The 24,820-nt window shown below is 44.8% G+C and overlaps 1 long non-coding RNA gene across 1 annotated transcript in view; it reads right to left on the reverse strand.

The window, feature by feature from the left end:
* Nucleotides 1–5,730: 5,730 nt before the first annotated feature.
* The window catches only part of LOC105065332 (uncharacterized), a 174,778-nt gene continuing 155,688 nt past the window's right edge, over nucleotides 5,731–24,820 (reverse strand). The window contains exons 3-5 of the long non-coding RNA XR_012509115.1: nucleotides 22,814–22,882; nucleotides 9,409–9,658; nucleotides 5,731–9,293 (exon numbers count right to left, since the gene is read on the reverse strand). This is a non-coding gene — a long non-coding RNA (uncharacterized LOC105065332). The remainder of the gene's footprint in view (nucleotides 9,294–9,408; nucleotides 9,659–22,813; nucleotides 22,883–24,820) is intronic.

Genomic DNA, 24,820 nt, shown 5'->3' on the forward strand with positions numbered 1-24,820 from the left:
TCATAACTTTGACAATTAACTCCTTTGAAAACAGGAGCTACTTTTTTTTTTTTTGCATTTTTTAAATTGAAGTACAGTCAGTTTTTAATGTATTTATTTCTGGTGTACAGCATAGTGTTTCAGTCATTCACATACATACATGTATTCCTTTTCATGTTCTTTTTCATTATAGATTACTACAAAGTATTGACTATAGTTCCCTGTGCTCTACAGTAGGACCTTGTTGTCTATTTTATATATAGGAGTTAGTATCTGCAAATTTCTTATTCTTCCATTATTCTTTTTATTGCAACTTATCTATAGGTTGCTTGCTCTATGAGTGACCATGTTACGATGAACTGGTTCTCGATAATTCTGAAAGCAGCTTGCCAACAGCTGGGCACTCACGACCTTCCTTTCAGTCCAGGATCAAGCATTTACAAAGCTCACATTGTGTGGCTAACAGGGTACTGGGCCCTGTAATGTACGAGGCAAGAAACACCAGCCTGCACTTAGGCTTTTGCTGGAAACAGCACTATAGCTAGTGAGAGGCTAATGTGTGGCATATGCACATTAGATGCGATAAAGATTCCAAGGAAAGAAAAAAGATTATGTTGTACTTAACCCAATATATTCAAAACATCATTTCATTATGTAATTAGTATAAAATTTTAGTGAGATGTTTCACATTCTGGTTTTCTGGTTTGGGGGCTTCTTTCTTCCCTTTTTTGTTACCACATCTTTGAAACTTAGTGTAATTTACACTCAGAGAACGGCTCCATTCAGACTAGCTCCATTTCACACTCTCAGGACACCCATGTGTCTAGGGGCCACCATACTGGTCAGTGCGGTCATAGACCCTCCCACAGACCTTCTGATAAACCAAAATTCTATGGTTTTGAAATCTGACTCAAGGGACTCAAGTCACCTTGACCTGCGCTTCCTAGGATGGAAAATGAAGCTCTACCACCCTCGTCTTCTCCCCGGGCTATTCCTGCTCCCTCTGTTTTGCACATACAGCCAGAGTGATCCCTTTCAAGTCTAAATAGACACCATCACTTCTCTGCTCAAAACCTTCCACGGCTCCCAACCCAGTCCTTTTGGGGCCCCACGGGGTCTGGCCCCGGCCTACATCTCCAGTCTCATTTCCTACCATTCTCTCCTTCATTTGCTCAGCAACGCGACCTTCTTGCTATTCCTTGGCTGTGCCGGGAATGGTCTCTGCCCCAGGGACTTTGCACTGGCTTCTCCTGTTCTGCCAGGAATCCTGTCCTCTACAGGAGGAGTACAGGGTTTACCCTGTACTTTCTGCACAGATGTCACTTGACCAGTCTATAGAACAGCCCTTAAAGAGGGTTTCTCTGAAGGCCCCCTGCTCGTCACCTGCACCCTTACCCCCTTGTTCCCTGTGTTACTGCTTTGTAGAGCTTGCTTGTTAGCCCAGTTTCTATCTCCCCCAGCCCCACTCCGCTCGAACGTGGGCTCTGTGAGGGCAGCGCTGCTTCCATGTCCTCTGGAGGCCCTGAAGACCCAACAGCAAGAGGTCTGGCACGCAGCAGATGCTCAACAAATTTTGGGGATGCATAAAGAGAAGAATCCAGCCCTGGTGAGAAACACTGATGGGAATTACAGGCCCTCCTAACAATGACAGGTTCATCCCTAAGGTCTGTGTTTGAGTTTAGTCTCAGAACCACGTGTTTCCCCCAGTGGTAAAGAAACGCAATGGCCAGGCGTCCAGGACACTCAGCCCCGCGTGAGGGCCTCTCCTCTCAGCTCCCTGATTGCCCTTCTCACCGCCTTCTCGCCCGGCTTAGAAGCACTTTGCTTTATTGGATGAACCAGAAATCGATAGTTGTGCAAAACCCCTAGACGTGTCTCTTTGCTAGTGGCTCCTGTTACAGCGCCTCAGATCGCTTACAACCAGATGAGCAGTCTCTGTCAAGGAGGTCCTGTCCCTCTGTTTACTAGCATCTGTACATTCCCTTCAGGGACGCAGGGAGAGGCGCTCTGCCTTTGTTCTCTGCTCGCTGGAATTCACAATAATTTCCGTGTCTGGGCTGGGCGCGCACAGACGCAGCTCTCTGTGGCCGCCTCATGCCTGTCATGTTCCTGCGTTTCCTTTGTCCCACTTCCGAGAAGATCATGGGAGCTGCTTCAGGAGGAACCATTTAATTGGACTCACAAGCGCCCTCCTGTATTAACTCTGTGAAGTTGTGAAGTGCGGGCCCTAATTAATCTCCAGCCCCCCCGGGGTCCCCTCTGCAGCACAGAGCTGGGAGGCTGCTGCTCCGGGTGGAAGGAGGCCTGTGGCCGGGACTGGCGTGGTCGCCGGCCTCCCACCTGAGTGCCCCCAGATGTCCCGCAGACGCCGTGCTCTAGCCTGCTGAACCGGGTGACCTGAAGGGCTTCTGATGTGTGGCTGTGGGATCTGGCCACCGTGAGCCCACAGAGGTCTGCACGCTTGTCATTCAGTGCCACAACTGTCACTCTACCCAGCTGAAATGAATGGTAAAGATCAGGCTTCAGGGGGACGAACAGAGCGCCACCTCCTTGGTAAGGGTTCTTACTCTACAAGGACAAATGCGCTACAAGCACAGAGTGAGTTATGGTTACTTGCAGGACGAAGCCAAAAAAATCTTTGTTATAAGAACACAGAAAATTATAATGGCCACACAGGACATTGGAAACCACCTGTTAGAATTAACTAAATTATTTAAAATTCATTAAAGGCTGTGAGATCCACCCCTGTTTTGTGCAGCTGAGTCAAGCTTTAAAGGCAAGGCACTCCCTGACACACTATGCAAAATTCTCCGTAACTCTCTGTCCTCTGTGCTGTTTGGTTCTTTAATAGCTGTATCATAATTATACAGTTGTTTGTGTCTTTTCTTGTCTCCTAGCCTGTATCCCTGACAAGACTATAAACTCCATTAGGACAATAGAGTGTGTATATTTTTTTTCACCCTGGTATACCTGGGAATATACCTGCACACAGACGTGCTCAACAGTTATATTAATTAATAATATTAATGGGATGAATAGATCAGTGATGGTCTTTCAACAAATGCCTTTAAACAAAACTACTAAATCAAGATAAAGCATTTTCCACAAGTCACTGTTGTCAATATCAGTTTCAAAAGTTTAAACTACTTTTCACTAATTCAGTCCAGCAGGTAAAGCATGTTCATTCTTGAAAGTTATTCTAACTAGGCAAACAATACTCTCTGTTCCATAATTTTATGTTCACGTAATACTGATTTATTAAAGTTTGTAAACTTTGCCAAGTTTCACCCGGAGAGGACAGGAGCAGAGAGGATGCTGGCTTAGCCAGGTCCAGGAATGTGAGTTAAGGTTGGATTAGAGCCCAACACGGCGTGACTCCACCTGCCAGGTTAGGACGCTAAGCTTCATTCAGCTCGGCTCCCCGGGTGGTGGTCAGTGACTCACCGCGTTCCAGGTGGCCGAATATGAATATGAGTTAGGGTTCTTGTTCCTCCTCGTAGTCTGAGGAGGGAGACAGACCTGACCATTCCAAGAATGGGCGTTGTGCTCTGGTCACTCAGAGGAGAGGGACCTCGCTTCCTTGGTGTGATGGGGAGACCCTCCCAGAGGAGGTGCTGTGGGGCGTCAGCCTCTGAAGAGCCCCATGTGAGGGACCTGACACCTGCTATTCCCACTCCTGGAACAGACTCCGGCCCCAGATTTTCCAGACCACCTCAGGTTACCCCTCTGTCACGACTTCTCTGTTTTCTTCTTGGCACTTACTCTCATCTGAAGTAATCTTGGTGTTTGCTAAGTGTCTGTCTTCTCCTTTCGGAACATAAGCCCTGTGAGAGCCCCTGGTCTCACGGGCACTGGTGCGGGCACAATGCCTAGACAGGCGTCTGGGACGTGGTCAGAACCAGCAAATGCTTGTGGAGGAACTGAAGGGCTCAGCCGCCGGAGGGGGCCTTTGGAACTTCTTGACTGTGAGATGACACGATGAAACTGTTCTGGAAAATTCTCTGGCAGTGGGGTTTAGGGTGACTTATGTGAGACGCAGACTTGGGGCAAGAACAATGGGAAGATTCTTGAAGTAGCTTAGGTGTGAGTACTACAGCTAAGGATGTGGGTTGTGGTAGGAGGTGCAGAAGCCAGGCTGAATCCAAGATACATGTCAAGAGAAGAGACTCCACTCACTCCGGCCTCCTTCCGAACCCTCACAGGCACAGCTCCGTCCTGCCTCAGCTTTGGTAGCTGTGCCCTCTTCCTGAAACTCTCCTTCCCCAGATCTTTGCATTTGACTGAAAATTCTCTTCATGTCACCTTCTTAGGGAGTTCTTTCCTGATCACCTTACCTATAAGCATCCCCTCCCCACACCCTGGTTTTATTTTATTTTATTTCTTCCTGGCACACTGACCCTCTGCCATTACAGAATATATACTGCACGATGTGACACATTACATACAGGCAAGTTCCCTGAGGCCAGGAGGGTTCAAGAACTCCATCTGCCTTGTTCAGCTCTGTATCTCCCATGGGTGGCACATAACAGGAGCTCAACACATATTTGCTGAGTAAATAGTTTAGATATGAAGATGGTTAGGAAATCAAGATAACAGAAACAGACAGCTTGCTGCAAGTTATGGGTCCATGAGGGAAGCTCTTCATGAAGATGGATTCAGCTAAGCCTCTATGTTGCCGCACCATGTAGTGCCGGGCATGTGGCAGACCCTCAAATTAAGACAGTGAAGGAACACTTTGTATGCTCTTCCAGTTAGTTGCTGTGTTTTGAGAAATGAATAAAAATGATATCCTCAATGAAGAATTTCCTTTCTTTAGAGATTTCACTAATTCATACTGGTTTTACCACCATTTTGTATATATGAGTGAGTGAAGACACATCTGTACCACAGATTTTTTTTAAAAGTTATTTTCTAACTGGTTGCCTTGGGGGTTACAATTAACATTGTAACTTATAATAATCCAGTTTGAATTACTAACAACTTGATATTAGAAGTATACAAAAGCTTCGCTCCTACACAGCTCCATTCTCTCCCATCTCCTTCGCTGTTACTCTCACACAGATTGCATCTTTATGCATTGTGTGCCTGTTGACACAGATTTACAGCTCTGGCTTTGTGCAGTTGTCCGTAAACCAAACAGGAGAAAAAGAGAGTTAAAACCCCAAAATACAGCTATATTGTGTTTTATATTTATTATGTAATTATCTTTTTCCAGTGCCCTTTACTTCTCCATATGGATTTGTGTTACTGTCTAAAGTCCTTTCATTTAAGCTTGAATACTAAAGTATTTCTGGTTTTTGTTTATCTGAGAATGTCTTACTTTCTCTTTCATTTTTAAAGAGTAGTTTTACTGGACAGTCTTTTTTCAGTATTTTGAATGGGCCATCCCACCGCTTTCAGGTTTCCATGGTTTCTGATGAGAAATCAGCTGTCAGTGTTATCGGGGCTCCTCTGCACAAGCAGCATCACTTCTCCTTCGCTGCTTCCAAGACTCTCGCTCTGTCTTTGGCTTTGAGCAGATTACAATCCACATATTAATCTTTTTTAGCTCATCCTACTTGGAGTTTTTTGTTTTTTTTTTAATTCAGTTTCTTGGATCTGTAAATTATTGTTTTTCATCAAGTTTGGGAAGTTTTCAGTCATTATTTCTTCAAGTATTTTTTCTATCCCTTCCTCTCCTCTTCTGGGACTCTCATTATGCATATCTTGGTATTCTTGATGGTGTCCTTCAGGTCTCTTAGGTGCTGTTCATTTTTCTTCATTCTTTTTTTTTTTTTCTTTTCCTCAAATTTGGATAATCTCAATTGACCCATCTTAAAATTCATTGATTCCTTCTTCTGCCAGCTCACATATGCTATTGAACTCCTCTAGTGAATTTTTTCCACTTCAGCATTTTACTTTTTAACTCCAGAGTTTCTATTTGGTTCTTTTAAACTATTTTCTATCTCTTTATTTGATGAGACATCCTTCTCATACTTTTCTCTAGTTCTTTAAACATGATTCTCTTGAGTTCTTTGAACACACTTAAAATAGCTAATTAAACTCTTTGTCTAGTATGCCCAGTGTCTGGGCTTCCTCAGGGACTGTTTCTATTGACTGCTTTTTCCCACTAAGTATGGCCATACATTCTTGTTTCTTTGTGTTTCATAATTTTTATTGTTGTTGAAAATTGGACATTAAAAAATATGCAGTAACACTGGAAGTCATTCTCTCCCCTCACAGCATTTGTTGTTGCTGGTTTGCTTAGTGACTTTTCTGAACTAATTCTGTAGTTTAATTCTGTATACTTTGTCTTGTGTGGCTACTGATGTCTCTGCTCATTTAGCTTCATGGTCAGTTAATGATCAGACACAAACTTTATCAAATGTTAGGACCAGTAATTCTCACAGATTTTGCTGAGGAGCTCTGTGTGAGTATCTGGGGAAATCCTTCAACATTTAGATCAGCACTTTCCAACTATGTCTTAGCTTCCACTTCCTGCTTGTGCAGAGCCTCAAGGTCATCTTTGGCCTTCTTAGGTCTTTCCTGAACATGTGTATAGCCCGGGGCATGCATGTAGCCTCCTAGATTCCCAGGAATATGTTGAAGCTTTTCAAAGTTCTCTACAGACATCTCATTCCCCAGATTTTTCCTTTAAGCTTTTTGGCTAGCCTGATGTTTGACCCAACTGTTATTTGCTGCCTTAGGCTGCTATAATATTTTCAACTAATGTTTCTGGGAAATGGCTCTTGACAGTGGGTAAGCTCTACGTCAATTTATATAAAGACAGTTTTGCAAGTGGGGTCTTCCAAGAACCACCAGATGGGTCAAATAAAGATAATTCCCTGGGAATAAGGCTTTGAAGGAGCTTCATCCCCATTCTGCCCCCTCCAGTGGCTGCCAGGCTGCTGGTTTTCACTGTGCTTGTGGGCTGTTGATTATCAAGGCTACTGTTGAGTTAGGGAGGGGAAATAAAGCAAGTTAAAAATATCGCAAAGCTTTCTGCTCTGAGACTGAGTCTTTGTTCTTGAATAAACTCTTCTCAGATTGCCACAAGCCTTTGATTAAATTTCAGAGTTCTGAAAAAAGTTGATTCTGACAATTTTTGCCAGTGTCCTCACTTTTATGGAATAGATTTTTCCAGATGTCTTTTACTCTGTCATTTTTGCCGACATCCCTCCACAGATTCTTTTAACGGAATTTAGACTTTTCTTGACATAAACTATTATTTTCCAGACATCAACAATCTGAAGCCCCAAATAGTCTGGATTTGTTCTAAGTTTTCAAGAAATGAGTTTCTGAGATAAATATTTGTTCTTATAAAAACACTAAAGAAACAAGACAATTAAAGGATGTACAAACAGATAGGCAATAAAAAAAAGATAAATTTTTGATGACTTTCTACAAGTTTCATCATTATTTATGTCTTTTTACTTGTCTGTTTCAGCCTGAACCTGATTAACTTGAAAATACCTGTTCCGGTTCAGCTGCCTGCGCCTGTTCCCCCGTCTCCTCCCTGGGCTCTGGCACACCTGGAGAAGGAGGAGACTGAGCTAGAACTTGCCCTAAGGAGCCCCTCACTGTTGTCATCTTTGTTGTATTTGTTTTCTCAGGCTGCCATAACAAACTGCCACAGACTAGGTGGCTTAAACAACAGAAATTTGTTTTCTCACAGTTCTGGAGGTTTGAAGTCCCAGATCAAGGTGCAGTAGGTTTGGTTTCTCCTGACGACTCTCTTGTTGGCTTAAAGATGGCCACCTTCTTGGTGTGCCCTCATGTGGCCCTTCCTTTGTGAACGTGGGCTTCACTTGTGTCTTTTTCTTCTTATAAGGAACCCAGTCCTATTGGATTAGGGGCTCCACTCTGATGACCTCATTTAACTTTAGCCACCTCCTTAAAGGCCCTATTTCCAAACAGAGTCACATTGAGGATTAGGGCTTCAACATATGAATTTGGGAGGGACACCATCTAGTTCATAACAAGTGTCCAACACACAGGGAGTAGGTTCTCTGTAAACACTTCCACTGATTACGTGCATCCTCCTTTGTCCTTGCCCTTTGTACTTCTGCGCCACCCTTTACCCCTCTGGAAGCACCTCCCAAACTAGGCTCTGTTGGGAGAACAGCACTGTGTGAAGCTGCCAGACTCCTCTTAAGGCCAGTGTTCAGATCCCCACTCTGGCACCAAGCGGCCGTGTGATCTTGATCAAGTCGGTTAAGTCACCATTTTTCTCCAGCTTCTGCGTTCTTGGGTGCTTTGGTCCAGTTCTCTTTCACTTCTCTCTAGCCTGCGTGCATCCTTGTAAATGCACTGACCAGATAGCCCTGGGTGGTCTCCATCTCCGCCTGGGTGATGCATGTGCCGCTGTAGGTGCTGCCCTAGCTGCTGCTGCTCAGACAAGAGTGGTGTCGGCATCGCTGAGTAATTTAGTCCAGGAAAGTCGGGAAGGGGCAGGACAGGAGAGGGCTGGTGGGAAGGTAACTGGGGTTAGACCAGAAGCCGGGGGTCCCCTCACATGTTTTTCCTCAACCAGCTTTCACCAACAATCTGCCTTTTCCAAGCATTAATGATGCATAGTGATGTGTCAAAACTCACACCAGGGGCTTCTCTGACCATAGGATTGAATTTGGCATGAGCTGTATATAGGGGGCCAAAAAAGATGGCCGGAGTGTAAATTTTGGATTTGCAGGTTATTTCTTTCTTACCACAGGTAAGCCGTTTAGCTTCTCAGAGGCTCAGTAATTCCATTTTTAAGGAAGAAACGGGATCAGGTGCTCCACATGGTTAGTTCTGCTACTCTGACTCTCTCCCTCTAGAATTGTTTCCTGAGAGTGGAGTGTGGATCTTACCTAAGGACAAATCTGTAGTTTTGAGCTTGATTTTAGCATGAGGCTGCTCTACCTGGCAAGATGGGAGGAGAGAGGTGCATAAATTTGGTAAAAGTTTGCAGCAGAAAACTGACCCTATAGTTCACTGAGAAAACTTGTAAATGAACCTTTAAAGGAACAAAATACTTGAATTCTTATAGTGTTATTATGGTGTTATTTGTGAATGCCTCGGTATGGTAGGAAAGAACTCATGTGAGCAGTTTAGACAGAGGGGTTCATCATAGGTTATTAATCATAAGGAGATTGACTATGTGTTGATAGTAAACGCAAGCTTAAGAGGCAAAATAATCATTTGCCCAGTGTGACAGATGCAATAGTCACATGTTTGTGTGTTTTGATGTAGGACCAGTTTTGTTAACGTCTCCATTCTTGTACCTAACAGCAAAAAGTAGACATTCAGTGGACGTAGCAGTCCTTGCTCTCCAAATGGAATTCTCTTCACGTCATCTGTTTTAAAAGAGAGATAAAACCAAAACCAAATTTTAATACTGACATTGTGCCCTAAATTGTTGGGAAACTAGATTTCATTATTTTCAATAAATTCAGCAGAGGTTGTCCTCACCTTTGCAGTCAGCAATGTAAGCCTTTGGCCCTCCTGGGCCTGGTGTTGCCTCTGTGTCCAGGCTAATTTGGCCTCGATGTCAGTCTTCACGGGCAGCTTATATGTACGAGGGCGGCGGGAAGAGCAGCGGTGGAGGCTCGAGCTGCAGGCCAGAGCAGGATTGCAGTCCCAGCTCTGCCACTTACAGCCCCTGCAAGGAGCTCACCTCTCTCAGCGCAGTTTCCTCATCTGGGCAGCTAGTAACACCTACCTTTTAGATCATTGTGAAGATTAATTTTGAAAATGTATTAAAGTACACAGTGACTGGCATGAAAGTTAAAAGCACAGAAAATTTTGCCTCAAAGAACTGACAGTCATGGGCATGAAGAAGAGCTCTATTCCTTTCATGTTTTCAGGGTCCACACAGAACACTAATTATTATTACTCTATTTTTAGAATTATTTTAATATTATAATTATTTTAAATATATCATCAAACAACCTAAATGTCCATCAGTGAATGAATGGATAAAGAAGTGGTAGTGTGTATATGTATACACACACACACACACACACACACACACACACACAGGAATATTAGCCATAAAAATGAGGAAATTGTACCATTTCCAGCAACATGGGTGGCCCTTGGGGGCATTATGCTAAGTGAAACAAGTCAGACAGAGAAAGGCCGATACTATATGATCTCAAACTCATAGAATTATAGAAAAAGAGATCAGACCCTTGTGGTTACCAGAGGTGGAGGGTGAGGGAGGGGGAGTCGAAGGAAGGAGGTCGCAAGGTGCAGACTTCCAGTTATAAGACATATAAGTACAGGGGATGTAATGTACAACACAACGACTGGCAGTGCTGTATGACATATATGTAAGGTGTTAAGAGAAAAAACCCTGCGAATTCTCATCACAGGGAGAAACTTTTTCCCCTCTTTCTCTTTTCTTCCTTTTTTTCTTTTTATTGTATTGATGTGAGAAGATAATGTTAGCTGAATCTATTGTGGTAATTATTTCATAGTTTAACCAACATGCTGGATGCCTTAAACTTATGAAGTGATGTATGTCAATTATTTCTCAATAAAACTGGAAAAAAATAATAGCATCATATTTTTGTACTTTAAGCCTCTCTGTGAACTTTATCAGGAGACTGAGCCTCCCAAACCACAGCACAGGTTTTTGCTCAACCTGAGAAGTCATTAATTTGTCTTCCAGATGTAATTTTAGAATCCACCATCTCATATCATCAGAGTGCTCACAAAGTTTAGAAAAAAACAAGTAAAATGGTGTATGCAGTAAAGAGAGGCAGGAAAATGGGAGCAACCTAGATGTCCATTGACAGATGATTGGATAAAGAAGTTGTATATATACACAATGGAATCCTACTCAGCCATAAAAAAGAATAAAATAATGTCATTTGCAGTAACATGGATGGACCCAGAGATGATCATACTAAGTGAAGTAAGTCAGACAGAGAAAGACAAATACCAAATGGTATAATATGTGGAATCTAAAAAAAATGACACAAATGAACTTATTTACAAGACAGAAACAGATTCACCAACAAAACAAACTTACGGTTACTGGAGGAGAAGTGGGTGGGGTAATTTGGGAGTTTGGGATTTGAAGATACTAACTACTAGATATAAAATAGATAAACAATAAGGTCCTACCATTTGCACAGGGAACTATATTCAATACCTTGTAATAACCTATAATGAAAAGGAATATATACATATATCTGTATATAACTGAATCACTATGATGTACACCAGAAACTAACACAACATTGTAAATCAACTATACTCCAACTTAAAATTTTTTTTTTTAATTTAAAAGAGAGAGGCAGGAAAAATAAAAATTATAATTAAAATCCTTAATTCTTTTAAGAAATGTCTACCATTGCCTCATACATTTGTGTTTATAAACAGTAGCACGTTCTTGCTCACAGCGAAAAAAAAATGTGACAATGAATATATGTATGTTCATGTATAACTGAAAAATTGTGCTCTACACTGGGATTTGACACAACACTGTAAAATGACTATAACTCAAGAAAAAATGTTAAAAAAACAGTAGCATATTCTTTGTGAAATAATGCTTAAGATCTTTGAAGATATATATATATAATTTCTTCAAAGATTTGCCAAGATATGAAACATAAATAAATTCTTGATACTAATATAAATATTTTAAAAATCTTTCTGATGAATCCAAACACTACACTTCCTGGTATTTTCCCAGTCTCCTTCCTTCAAATGAGCACTCTTGTTTTCTTTAGATCCCAAAGGCACTTTGAATTTATGTACTGGTGATCAGAGAGTGAAATTTCAAGCGTTTCCTCTCTGAAATATTTAGAAATATATTAAACCACTGCACCCAGACAAACAGAAACTTTGTGGAAACAAGCTGGCTTTGCCTCAGATTATTGAAACATAGTGAGCACAGGACAGTGAGTTCCAAAAAGAGACCTTCAGCAGGGGACCTGCTGTGTCCTTGAAGGAGGGAGAAGAATGTGAGCCACAGGCTAGAGAAGCTACTGGCCAGAGTTACACTGCAAATAGGGGGGTCAGTCTGCCAGGACCTGAGTAAGCCCATTGGATCAAATACGCACCTCACGGTCTCACTTTCTCCTGAGAGTTTAGGGGGCTGAGAAGTGACTGGACATCCACCCTTGTCACGATGCTGAAGGCTGAAGTCACAGTAACCTTCAGTGAGGTGTCCCAGCTGCTCGGAGATATTTACAGAGGGTTTGCCAGAGTCCAGAGGGCTTCTCCGAAGTTTACACACACGTGCAACTTCCTGTGTTTACTCCCGCAGACCCAAAGTGCCCCCTCATTTTCTGGGACTCAGATCTCACCCGCCTTGCAACAGCTACGTTCTCACGAGCACGGCTCACAAGTTTTCCTGAGTCTGGGGTCTGGGGTGGGGAGCAGAGCGGAGCCAGGCCAGTTCCAAGCCAGTGAAGCAGCCCCTCCATTTACTTTCTCTACGTCGGCATAAAAATCCCCCGACTTTTCTCTCTCAGATACATCGTTGTTTTTTCTAAAACTTTCTGAAGCCAGACAGTAACCTTTGGTTCACAATATATGGCCCACATGCCCATCAGAACTAGACTGAATAATCTGGGCTGTGGTCCCCCAGCGGGGTGCGTTACAGCGGTAGGAAGGGTCGGCCCACACGGGCAACTGTACCCTGACTCTCAAACATGAGGGCAGGTGAAGGCAGGACACTACAGGGGAGTACTCCGTGCGCTTCCTTCCACGTAAAACCCAGAAACAGGCCGACCCATCCGTCCGGGAGTGCCCCTTGGGAAGGGGGTGTCAGTGGGTCTTCTGGGGAGCTGGTGACAGTCCGGTTTTCTTCTTTCTGAATGCTGATTACACAGCTGTGTTCTTCATATAAAGTCCTCAGCCTGGACACTATTAATATGCACCCTTTATATATGCTTCACTTAATTAAAAAAGCAAGCTTTTTAAAAAGATGATATATGGAAAGCAAGTGAATCTCAATTTATTGGCCAAATTCTTTCCTGCATTCATCTAACATCTGCACCCTCCCACACACACCCTGGCCCCACTGAGCCCTTCCCCCTTTCTGCATTTACAATTTATCTAGGGAGAAAGCCCTTGAAGGCTTCTCAGAATTTTCCATGATGGCATCTCTGGCAAACACAGCCGAGTGTTTGTAATTTTTGGAGGCTTAATGATTTATAGCTTTCACATCAGGGATTTTGGACACTGTTGACAGATAAGATACCATGAACTTCTTAAGGTACTCTTGCTGCGTCATGTGGGTTGTCACCTAAATGACTTCTTTTGTTCACCAAGATTTCAGGAAGACACGGGTTCTTTTAGGGCAAGATGGCAGTGGTGATTATCATCAGCTGGCGTGGGTTGTGTGTACTTTACTTAGTGATGTGAAATTTCTTAGAGTTAACCTAATCCTAGCGGGCAACTGGAAAAACTTAGAGGCAAGAATGCCGGAACACAGGCCACAATGGGGCCTCGAGCCCTGATGAAATCCTACCAGTCCTTCAAGTGTTTTCTTGTTCTTTATTTTTACACTGGTTGATGATGAAAGCTTTCCCCTGGATCTTCAAGAAGCAGATAAGAAAACAAGTAAATTAATTTCACCTTGACATGTTCATTGAAAGGACAAAATTGTGTTTAAAAGTTGTCCTGTGCTAGTAATGATGTGGGAATCTAAACATATCTTGAGCTCATCAAAGAATAGCTTAAGGCAGTTTTTAAGTGCTTAAGTCTTAAAAAATAATGTCAAAATGAATTCAGCTGTGTATTCTTTTCTTGATTAAAATTATATTTTAAGGAAAATTGAATCCATATTTTAATTTATTAATATTGCAAGTTACGAAAATGTAACTTGAGACACTATTAGACATTCAAGAAACTTAAGAAAGCTTTAAAGAATGCCTTCTCAAAATTCTTTCAAGTAAGAGACTATGTTTTGCCAAGAAACTATTTGAGTTTAGTCTTAAATCCTTAAACAGATGACTGGTGTAAATTCTCCATGTAGCCGGGCTCGTGTTCCAAAACATAAGCGATAAGAAGCTGTTTTATGATTTATTTTCTCTTTGCCTCATTTAAGATGGGTTAGCAGCCAAAAGAAGCCATCTTTTGTTTTGTTTTGTTTTAATAAAACATTATCAGCTTCGCGTTTAGCTTCAACTTATATAATGGCTGTTAGACACCATGTAAAATGGAGATGGAAAAGTACAGTTGGATAACCTGGACCCCGAGCCGGGATTCAAATTCCAGTCGTGCCGTGTATGAGGCACGAGACGACAGGGTTCAGAACAGCACTGTGTGTGTATATGGTGTCAAAGTACGAGGCCTTTGGCTTCCGTACACCGTGACACATTGAGTATCTTAAGCTGAAGGAGTCTGAGAAAATGGCAGGAGCAGGAGGTCTGAGCCTCCCCCTCCTTTCTTCCCTGGAGCAGGTCGTGAAACCCTCATGTGACAGGTGCCCTCCCTACACCCAGAGACACCAAGAAAATCCCAGACAACAGTCCTGGCTCGGTTTCCCCGGTTTACTACACTTACCATGGTCTTAGCATATTTCTCCATGACTGTTTGCTCTTCATCAAATGTAGCATAAAAAACACAGGTTTAACTGTTTCTTCAGGTTTTCATTTCCTTGTGAAGGTTCACATGTCATGTAAAAATTATGTTAAATAAAATTGTGTGCTTTTCTCCTGTTAATCTGTCTTTGCCAGCTTAATTATCAGACCAGCCAGGGACCCTAAGAGAGTCGAGGGAAACTTCTCCCCCTGCAGAAACAAGCCCTCTCTCCTCTCTGAGCCTCAGGTCCCACATCTGCAAAACAGGGTTGGTAACTCCTGCCCCGGTGCAGCCACAGGGCTGTTGTATTACTGGAGCTAATGTAGTTAGGAATGCTTTGACAATTACTTTTTTTTAAAAACGAGGTTTAAAAGTTGCTACTGATTTTTTAAAATAATAAAAAGACTGACAAAGAGTAATAAAATAGATAGATAGATTTCACTCCTTAATGACAGGTCTGCCAGCTTCAGAAAGAGCTGGCTTTTCGAGGCAGTGGAACTTCTGGTTAACCAGTTTCCCTGTGCAGAAGCAGGTTTCTCTCGAATGCAGGCTTGAGTTTGACACCACTGCCTCCATCCTGAGCAGGATGGTGACTGTGGTATCAGGAACGCTCAGTCTCCCCAACAGTGATGGTCCATTGCAATTTACCAATTTCTCTCTTCAGCTAAGAAGCATGTGATATTGTGATTTCTAATAAGAACTATACATTTTGGTCTTCACCCACAGTTTCTGGCTCACAGCTCTGAATCCCTGGTAATTTCCTAACTGATTAGAGTGATAAAGACATCTTTTGTTTTAATATTTGGGTTTTGTCCTCAGTTCGTAAAATAGCTTCAGAATGAAAAACATGAAACTGATATCTTTTGTTATTCATAACAGCCTCCTTTCCACCACGGCTGAGTATATATTCATAGGGTGAATTTTGGAAGTCCCTAGATTATCACGGGATGGGAGCTGGTTGCCAAGAGAACCAACTACGTGATTAGACGGTTGGAACTTTCAGTCCCTCCCCACCCATTTCTGGGGAAAGGAAAGAGGCTAGAAGTTGAATTAATCACAGATGGCTTAATGATTTAATCAGCCGTGCTTTGGAGCAAAGCCTCTGTAAAAGCCGGAGAGGACGGTTTGGAAAGCTTCCTGTTGGTGAACACGTGGAGGTGCTGGGAGGGTGGCATGTCTGGAGTGGGCGTGGAAGCTCCCTTGCGCACATACCTTGCTCTTTGCATCTCTTCCATCTAGATGTTCATCTGTACCCTTTATAATGTCCTTTTATAATAAACAAGTAAGTAAGTAAACAGTTCTCTGAGCCACTCAACAAATTGAGGAGGGGGTAATGGGAACCCCTGATTTATAGCCTATTGGCCACAAGCACAGGTAACAATCTGGACATGCAATTGGCATTTGAAGTGGGGGGACCAAGCCCTTAACCTGTGGGACCTGATGCTGTCTCCGGGTAGAGAGAGTCAGAGTTGAGTTACACTGTAGGACACTAGGCTGGTGTCTTAGAATTTCTTGGTGTGGGAGAAAAACCCACACACATTTGGCGACCAGAATGAAGATTCTGGGTGTCAGAAGGGAAGTACTGAGAGCAGAGTGTTGAGAGGAGAAACACAGGTTTTTCTCCTTTACAAAGGACAAAGATCCTCTCTCCAGGGTCAAGCTGAGGAGTGTGAGAGCATAACTCCTACAGGGAGGCTGGGACTTAAAAACCCCAAACATGATTCTTCCAAAAGAACAAACTATCATAGTCAAACCTTCCTTCAGGAAGGCATGAAGTCAGCTGACGAGGGTCAGTGGTGTGTGTGAACAGGAGTCTCAGGGTGGGGAGAGCTCCAGCCTCTCCTCAGAGGGATCCCAACTGTCTGGCACAACACATGATGGGGGACGGGGGAAACTTCTTCAGCTGGACCCTTGGCTATGACTTTCTCTCCCTTGACCCTGGCCTAGAGCTCTTCTTGCTTCTCTGAAGTTCCTTGAAGCCAAAATGGAGCTTGAGAATTCCTTCCTGTAGGACCAGGACTCCTACATCAAAAGCTGCGATGCTCTGGGACACTTAGTTTTGTGTGACCGCCCAAACTAGTACCTTGCTTAGATTTGGTCCTTCCCAAAGGCCTGCAATCCACTAAGCACTGAAAGCACTTCACAGTTTGTTCATGGCTGTCCCCTTGAATGAAATAATTTCTCAGGATGCTTGTCTATCCAATACAGACTGCTAAAAACTAGCACTGTCTTTTTCAGCCAGAGCCAAGGGGTCATCTACATTCAACATCGGACAATTGGGAGCCTCTGCTGAAGGGTCTACCTTAGTCATACCTGATTTACCAAACCCTCTTTCTTTCCTTTCTTCCCCAAGGCTATCCTTCAGCCACAGGAAATGGCTTGGGACAGGCTGTTGACCCAGGGTCATGTATGGTCTGTCCAGTAAACCCTGACATGAGCTAGCTCAGAGTGATGGGCTCACCCAGGAGATTCAACCAAAAATATCAAGAGGATGGGTTAGCACCAGGAGCAGGACCCGGAAGGGGCACATTCAAGAGCAGGTGAAGCTGGGACCATGCAGGGTCCATGGTCTTGATCAAAAGTCAAGGGGGGGAGAAGGGTACAGCTCAGTGGCAGAGCACATGCTTAGCAGGCACAAGGTTCAATCCCTAGTACCTCCCTTAAAATAAATAAATAAATCTAATTACCTCTCCCCACAAAAAATGTTTCAAAAAAGAAAAGAAACCAAAACCAAAGTTGAGGGGTGGGGAGGTAAACCAGAAGCAGGAGCCAGAAGGCAAAAATAAGACTGAACAGACATAAAGAGTGTGGCAGAAGGCAGAAGAGCAGGAAAAGAGGAGCTGAGGACATTCCCAGAATAGTCTTCCCTTTCCCAGTGTTAGTGTGCACGTCTCATAATAAACCTCTCTTCTTTTGATTTGACCTGGATAAATATCTATTTCTTGTTCCCCAAATTGGAAAAGTCAAGGTGGATACCTGGCCCCTGCCCTTCCTTCCTCCCAGTGATTGGGGTGATGTGGGGAGGGGGAAATCTCAGATTATTCTTCTTCTGGATTCTCGGTGCTAACAGGGCTTGCTAATTTACCAGTGACCCTACAAATCTTCCAGGCCTCAGGCCGATTTGCCTTTGAATTACAGGGCTGAATAATTACACCTCACTCTCTTCATCTCGGGTTCCCTTTGCAGTGTGCACACAGCTGAGAAATGACTGAGGGGCACAGGGCTCACTGACTCCCATGTTTTTCTCTCCCTTAGATTTTGAAGAAGGGAGTGGAAGAGATTCCTCAAGGAGGCATCTTGGATTCTAAACAGTAAGAGAAAGAAGCTAGGCTCTTCCCCCTGTGACCCCGACTACTCTTTTATTTTGTATATCCAGCTATTGGACATAAAAAAAAAAAAAAAAAAAAAAAAAAGCCTCAGGTAGCAGCTGAGAACTTTAGGACAGCTCGGGCTCACATGGTGCTGACTGATCAGACTGATGTCAATCAAGGACGCCCCTTAGCTGGATGGGTTTAAACTACCCCCTGCGCGGAAGGAGCAGAGGCGGGGCACCTGCCGGAGGGTAGCACCTGCCAGGACCAGCGCTTGTCATCCTTCTGCCTCAAGGCAGGGTTTTACAGCTAAGTGGAATGCTTTATGGTTTTTTTCACTTAGAAATTCACTGAAAGCTGATTTCTTCAGTTAGTTGCCCTTAAAACGGGCCCTCTAATTGTAAGCTTGCATTGTAGACGAATTTCAAACAAGCCAGGCTGCTCTGACTAGCTCTGCTTTTTCCCTCGTTTTCCTCCTTGAAAAGCATTTGAAGCTACTGACCGAGGAAATCATGTTTTCTTAAAACGTTGCAGCTCATTCCTTTTAATCTTACGGAAAATCTGACTGTTAAAACGGTGTCACGGCTTAGTGCTTCCACCCTGCAAAAGCAACTGGAATCCAGGGCGGGTGGAAGGAACAAGTCGAGTGTCCGCTTCCCAGAGCGGAGGGGACGGGACAGCTCTGGGACCCAGCTCAATGGGAACAGCCCAGAAACTCCCAACTCACAGGCCCCTGCAGGCGCCGAGCCACCCCCTCAGCCCCACTTCTGAGCTCTCAGGAGCCGGGCCGGGGGCGGCAGTGTCGGGGGTCCGGGGGTGGGGGATGAGGAAGCGGCACAATGGCTGAGGCTCAGAAAGCCTTAAAAAGAGAAAAAAGACTCCTGCACTCTCCCTGCCAAGTGTGAAACAGAGGCCCGCTTGTGCAGCTTCTCTGGTCATCCTGCCTCTGTTCCGGAATAATGTGCTCCACGAAAAGGGTGGGCAGGAGCCTCGGGTTGCAGCCTCCCCGCCCCTCCCACCTCTCATAGTTTCTTTCATCCCGGCGGTAATTCTCACCAGAGGCACGTCCCCAGTTAACCTCAGAATAAAACTTCCTTCAGGAAGAAGTATCTATAAAGTGTCTTACCCTCACAAATCAGAGCGCTGACCGGCACCACGGCGCTCCTCCCCTGCTGGGAACCGCGCGCCTCGGCGGGGCGGCTGGCGGATGAATGGACCCCGTCGCTAGGCAACCGTCTCCAACCGCAGCCCGGGACCGGCGAGGGGAGGAAAAACAGGCCCCTCGCTTCCCCGGCTCTGCTCGTCCCCAGCCCCAGCTTCGTCCGAGCAGATGAATTACACAACGGTGCTCTCGGGCTGCTGCAGCTAAAACGGTGTCTTTGGTGACAGAGCGGCCAAGACCAGCGGTGGCCTTAAAGCGGGCCGGGGACACTTCCTGCAGCCCTGGTGTGCTGCCCAAGGCGGCAAACCCACCACGCACGGCGCAGCGTTAGATACATCACCGCCTTTAAGCCGCGCAACCGTGGGAAGGGGCTGTTAGCGCGGCTTTACCGATGAGGGGCCCCAGGAGGTGAAGTGAGGAGCCGCTCAGTCAGGGGTGTGGGCCGGTTCCTCCACGTCCACTGCGGCCCTCGAGCCGCACTGCGGGGGGAGGCAGTGTGGCAGCCTCTGCGCACCCACTGCTCCTTACTAATAGACTAAATATTTGCAGATTAAAGACTTCTATTGAGTTGCTCACCAGCCCATCATGATTTGATTCTTTCTGGCCACAGTTTACTGTTTATCCACATAATTATGCTCATCTACTGGGTATGGAACAAGTTGAGGCGTCCAGGCTTCACACACAGGGGATGAAGGCAGGTCTTCACCGAGGGTGAGGAGGGAATCCCCTCACCTCCCTCTCAACCCACCCTCCCCAGTCCACTGTTGCCGACAGATGCAACCAGTGTTCCAGGTTCTTGTCCCATCCCAGAAAAATTCAGAGACAAGACGTAGTGGTTAAAAAAAGGTTAAGTGAGGACTTGTTAAAGGATGGATAGTACACTCTCAGGGGAGGGCGGGCAGGCTCAGGGGAGCGGCTGCCCTGAGTTTATGGCAAGTTAGCTACATAGGGTGTGAAAATGAATGGGCGGAATATTCACTGGGGAGGGAAGGGTCTGGGGTCGTATTCCCTGATTATCATCCCAACTCCACCTTCCCGAAGGGAGGAGGGATTTTTGTGCTTAGTCTGGATCAGAAGTGTCATGGCGTCGGTGCATGATGGGTACTTCTGATCTGCAAGGCTAATTTTATTGAAATGAGGGCATAATCAGCAAAGGTTACATTCGGACACTAGAAATTCCTGCCTTTTCTCACCTTTCTTTGTTCTTCTCCAGGCCACTTGCCTCCCCCAAAAGCATGATCCCTTATCAGCCCCAAGGTTCCTGCTTTTCTTTCTCTGCCCAGGGACCCCTGGTGCTCACATGATGTGTGGTTTCCTGCATTTGGCCTGTGCCCCTCCTTTCTGCCCAATTCCTGCCATTTGGTCTGCGTCCGCCTTTCTCTGCTCATATCTAGCTATCTGCCTGCTAACACCGCTAGGCACCAATGAACCTTGTGCACTGTAGTTCAAATTGACACCCCTGCTTTTCTGCCCGAAAGTTCTTCTCACCATCTGGGACTCTTCTCAGCGAAGCCTTCAGGGTTCTTCCGGGCAGTCCATGGCTCCTCTCCCTGCTTTTAGAGTGCTCTGGGTGGCACGGTGGGCCCTGCGCTACGCCACGGCATCCCCCTGATCCAAAGGGCTTGCTGCCTCAGCTCCTGGAAGTGCCGTCGGTGGACACCCTTCAGCTGTCCAGCTCCCCAGGACTGGCCCCAGCTGCCCACGCCATGCCCCTTTCTGGCGGTCCACACCCCATGGTTGGTCAGTGCAGAGTGTGAAGGGATCTCAGCCTAACTCTGAGGAACCTGTCTAGCCCAGAGCTCCCTGTGGGTCAGCGACCCCATCATCAGACCTATGCTGCAGAGGCACATCTCCCTCAGTCCCTCCTGCTTCTTCCTCTGCCCACCCACAGATGCTGATTCCAAGGGCACCGTTCATGCCCAGCTCTGTCTCAGAGTCTGCTTTCAGGGGGTGGGGTGGGGTGAGGGTGGTATTGTGGGCCCGGGGGGCAACTGCCACATTCTCCCTTAGACGCTCTCCCTGCGACTGTCTTGTCCTTTAGATTCTGAGCTCCTCAAAGGCAGTGCGGCTGTGCTTGTGTGAGAACCAGTGTACAAACGAGAGTTGCCTGTGTGTTGCACAGCAGACTCACAAAGTAATCAAAATGCATCTTTATTTGTAGTCTGTCATCATTCTTTATGATCTGCTTACTATTGGTAGTCCTTCCCTGCCTCCGGATGCCAGGAGGTCTGGGGGCTACATGCTCATGATCATCAAGTAGTTTATTTTTTCCATGTGGTGGTGTTTTTTTTTAACATCTGAAAAACTCAGGAAATATGCATGAGATGCTAGTATCTGCAGGATACTTCAGAGAGGAGCCACAGCAGGGGATATGGGGAGGGGTCTGTCCTGGGAAGGCCCCAGAGGGTCCTCTCGGTTACAGTTCCCCCCTTTCCTTTGATCCTCAACCTTGAGGAGAACAGGGGTTGGACAAGAAGGGGGAGAATGTTTTGAACAGAGAGGTTAATCAGAAACTCATCAGAGGAACTCAGTTTCAATCTCTAATCCTGCTTCATTCCCCTCCAGATCTTTCAGGGAATAGGGTGATGGCCACTCTGGCTCCTTCCTGCTGAAATGGCGTGTAGTCCTACCTCGATCTGGGGAATGGACATTGAGTTGGAAATAGTCCCAAGTTCCAAGTCCTGGATCCAAGTCCTGTGTGATTAAGATCTCATTCCCTGAGGAATTCAGGAGAATTAGCCTGAAAACCAGTCTGGACCTGGCACTTGGGGAAGACTTGTAGCCAGGTAGCCAGCTGTCTGCTTTTATCTAAGTAGGTTTTAACTTCTAAAGTGGCATTAACATATACATAACAGGAGCTATTGTTATGTATAGACACTACATGTCTTCTTTTTTTTCTGCTAACATCTGATCTAAAGCAATTTTATTGTCTAAAAAATTAATAGTTACAAGAGGAGACCTTGAGGTCATAAGGTTGCAGCTGCCACCTGCCAGCAGACACCACTCGGAGAGTGGCCGGTGGCGTCCCAAGTCTGACACAGCTCAGAAAATCAGAGTTCCCAACAACACAGGAATGTATCTGAAATCATGTCCACAATGGCCACCTCATTTTACCTTGGGTGTCTGAACCACAGCCACTCTATTTTGCCTTTCACATACATTCTTCTCCTCAAGGCCAAAGCAGATAAACAATGCATGTCCAAAAGGCCGTAAAACAGGCTGCTTTGGTTAGTAAAGTTTAAGTCAAACCATGCATAGGCCAGAATGACTTCCCCATACCTCAATATGTGCAGATTTTTTCACCATTTCCCCTTTGGATTACAACTATTTCAATGCAAAGCATTGATGATCAAAATATCTGTCCCTTGATGCTGGGGTGGTCCCTCCTGCTGGGCCTCCTTTATATCTGCCTGTTATCCACATTGGGGGAACCTAATCCGGTATCGTGAACAGGCTCAGAGGTATGTAAATGGGGAAACACTTTACAGGCTGTACACTTTATCACTTACACCCAATTGTTACACTCACGTGCTTTTAGCAATAGACTTAAAGCACACACTGTTGCACATCATGAATAGCTACACTCTGGGACAACTCCGTTGGAGAATTCTCTTTCTATCTTAAACATTAGCGGCAATGCTGATAGGGAGACAAACATTTGGCAGACATCTCAATTAGAAGATGCAGATTAACAGCCAGTAACATTTCAGACAACCAGAAAATTACAACCACAGTCACCAGTTCACTCAATCCCATGCAGTTAATTCCTTTTACTAACAGTTTCCTGAAATCAGAGTTTTCATTAAGCTTCTTAAATATCTTACCCAGCTCAGAAGTATGATTTAAAACAAAACTGTACCTGTCAAAAGGTCCTTTTTATGAGTCTTGCTGAAGATGAAGCAGTTCCACAAAGCATCCGCTTTACCGCCTGCGAGTGACAAAAGACGCAGAATGACAAGGTGAAAAATCTGATTACAGTGTTCTCGACAAAGCAGCTTAATTAGCTTACTTGACGTACGTTTCAAGATAACAACCAGAATCAGGACTGACAGCATGATACGAGGACGTCCAAATTTCAGAAATTCCATACAATTTCTAGACTGTCCATGTCAACCACATTTATTCATACCGTATAATCTGAGGAGGCTTATCACTCGTTTGACAATGTTTCCTGTGCAATTCAACGTACCAGTCAACCCCAGTTAAACAGTTTTCTCTGAGACATCTCAGGGGCTGTTTGAAGCATCTCAAAGGTAACTGAGGTCAAAAGAACTTTAATTAGAATTTGATAGGAACCTTGTCAAAAATATCAAAAAGTTTCACACACTCTGCTATCAGAAGCGTTCTAAGTAAATTTGTTTTCAACACAGAGGACCCAAATCCAGTCCTGCACCAGCCTACTTTTAATAACAAAATTAATTTACCTAATAAAATTTAATCTATTCTCAGCCCCAACATGCACAGAACTCCTTTTTAGGGGGGTCCCTTTTTACAAACTTTTGTGAATGAAAATAAGTGCAACCATATCAGTAAGGAAAGAATGCTGAAACCAAGTCACCAGCGGCTGCCGCCGCCCCCAGTGAGGACAGGCCTGCAGCCACTCACAGTGGTGCCCTCTGAGCGGACTCAGAATGAGAAAGGACAGGATACTGGCCCTAGATAGCTAAGGAATGAATTCAATGAGCCCAAATATTTGCTCCCTCCCATACATAGAAAAGCACTAAATTCTTTAACTTGAGGTGCCTGGCTTTCTTTAGATAACAAGTAATCTTTTATTGTTCCAACTACCTGGTCTTTGTTGTAAAGCTCCTGTATATCCTAGCTCCTCCCCTGCCTCTTCGGAGCAGTCCCTCAGAGTGACCTGAGAGACTGTCATCCCGGCTCGAGTCCTCCCGCCAAATAAAACATAACTCTTAACTTCTAGGCTACGCGTTTATTTCAGTTGACAATACTTGGAAGTAATTTGTAAGCACTTACTTTTAAGTCAGTTAAATGGAGCTCATTCACAAGTTAATTTTTTTACATAAAGACAGACAGAACCAGAGGTCTCACAGTTTCTCTGCTTGAGTTTAAAAAACCTCTTTTGAGATTTGAGAGCCCAGGTAGGTCATCTACATCTCCGAGGCACAGGAAGAGAAATGCAAGCTCCTCCTCTAACTGCTTTTATGAAACCCAACCATCCTGGCTACTTTCAGGGACTTTTTCTCCTGTTCCCAAATATTCACTTCAGTGTAAAGAAATAACAGTAACAGACGATGTACATATCTATTTAGGCTACACCTCCCCTGATCGTCTGTGCAGCTGCAGCTTATTTGTTGTTTGTGTTTTTGTGTGCACTATCTGTGTAGGTAGCTTTTGCTCACATTCACATTCCTCACTTTCAGCAAAACCAGGAAGAGAGAACAGAATTTAGACTCAGGCACCAAGACACCCTCACATACACACTCAAGATAAAAGCCAAAGCAATCGCAAAAGGCCCACTTTGACACACAGCAGAGCCATTAGGGGCATTGTTCTCCAGATCTCAGGGAGCACTGAGCCCACACAGTGTTACAATAAACATCATTTCCTTTCATTTATGGGAGCATAGCTGAAGATCTCCCAGTTTTGCAAAATATATCCTGGGGGACTATAAGATGGAACAGTGCTCTGATCATCCACACTTAATTATTCATGGCCAGTGTTGTCAAACATCAAGTAAACAATTCAGAATGGTCTCTCAGGGTCACAGTTTCCTAGCCCCCAAAAGGGGGATTTCCAACCAGCGCCCCATCAGAGATGAAGCTGAATGAATGGCCAAGGCCAGAGAGGGAAAACCCCAGGCAATGCTTCCCGGACACAGTAGAGCAGGATACCCTGGTGTCGT

This window comes from Camelus bactrianus, chromosome 9 (genome assembly GCF_048773025.1).
Source record: "Camelus bactrianus isolate YW-2024 breed Bactrian camel chromosome 9, ASM4877302v1, whole genome shotgun sequence".
Classification (NCBI taxonomy): Eukaryota; Metazoa; Chordata; class Mammalia; order Artiodactyla; family Camelidae; genus Camelus; species Camelus bactrianus.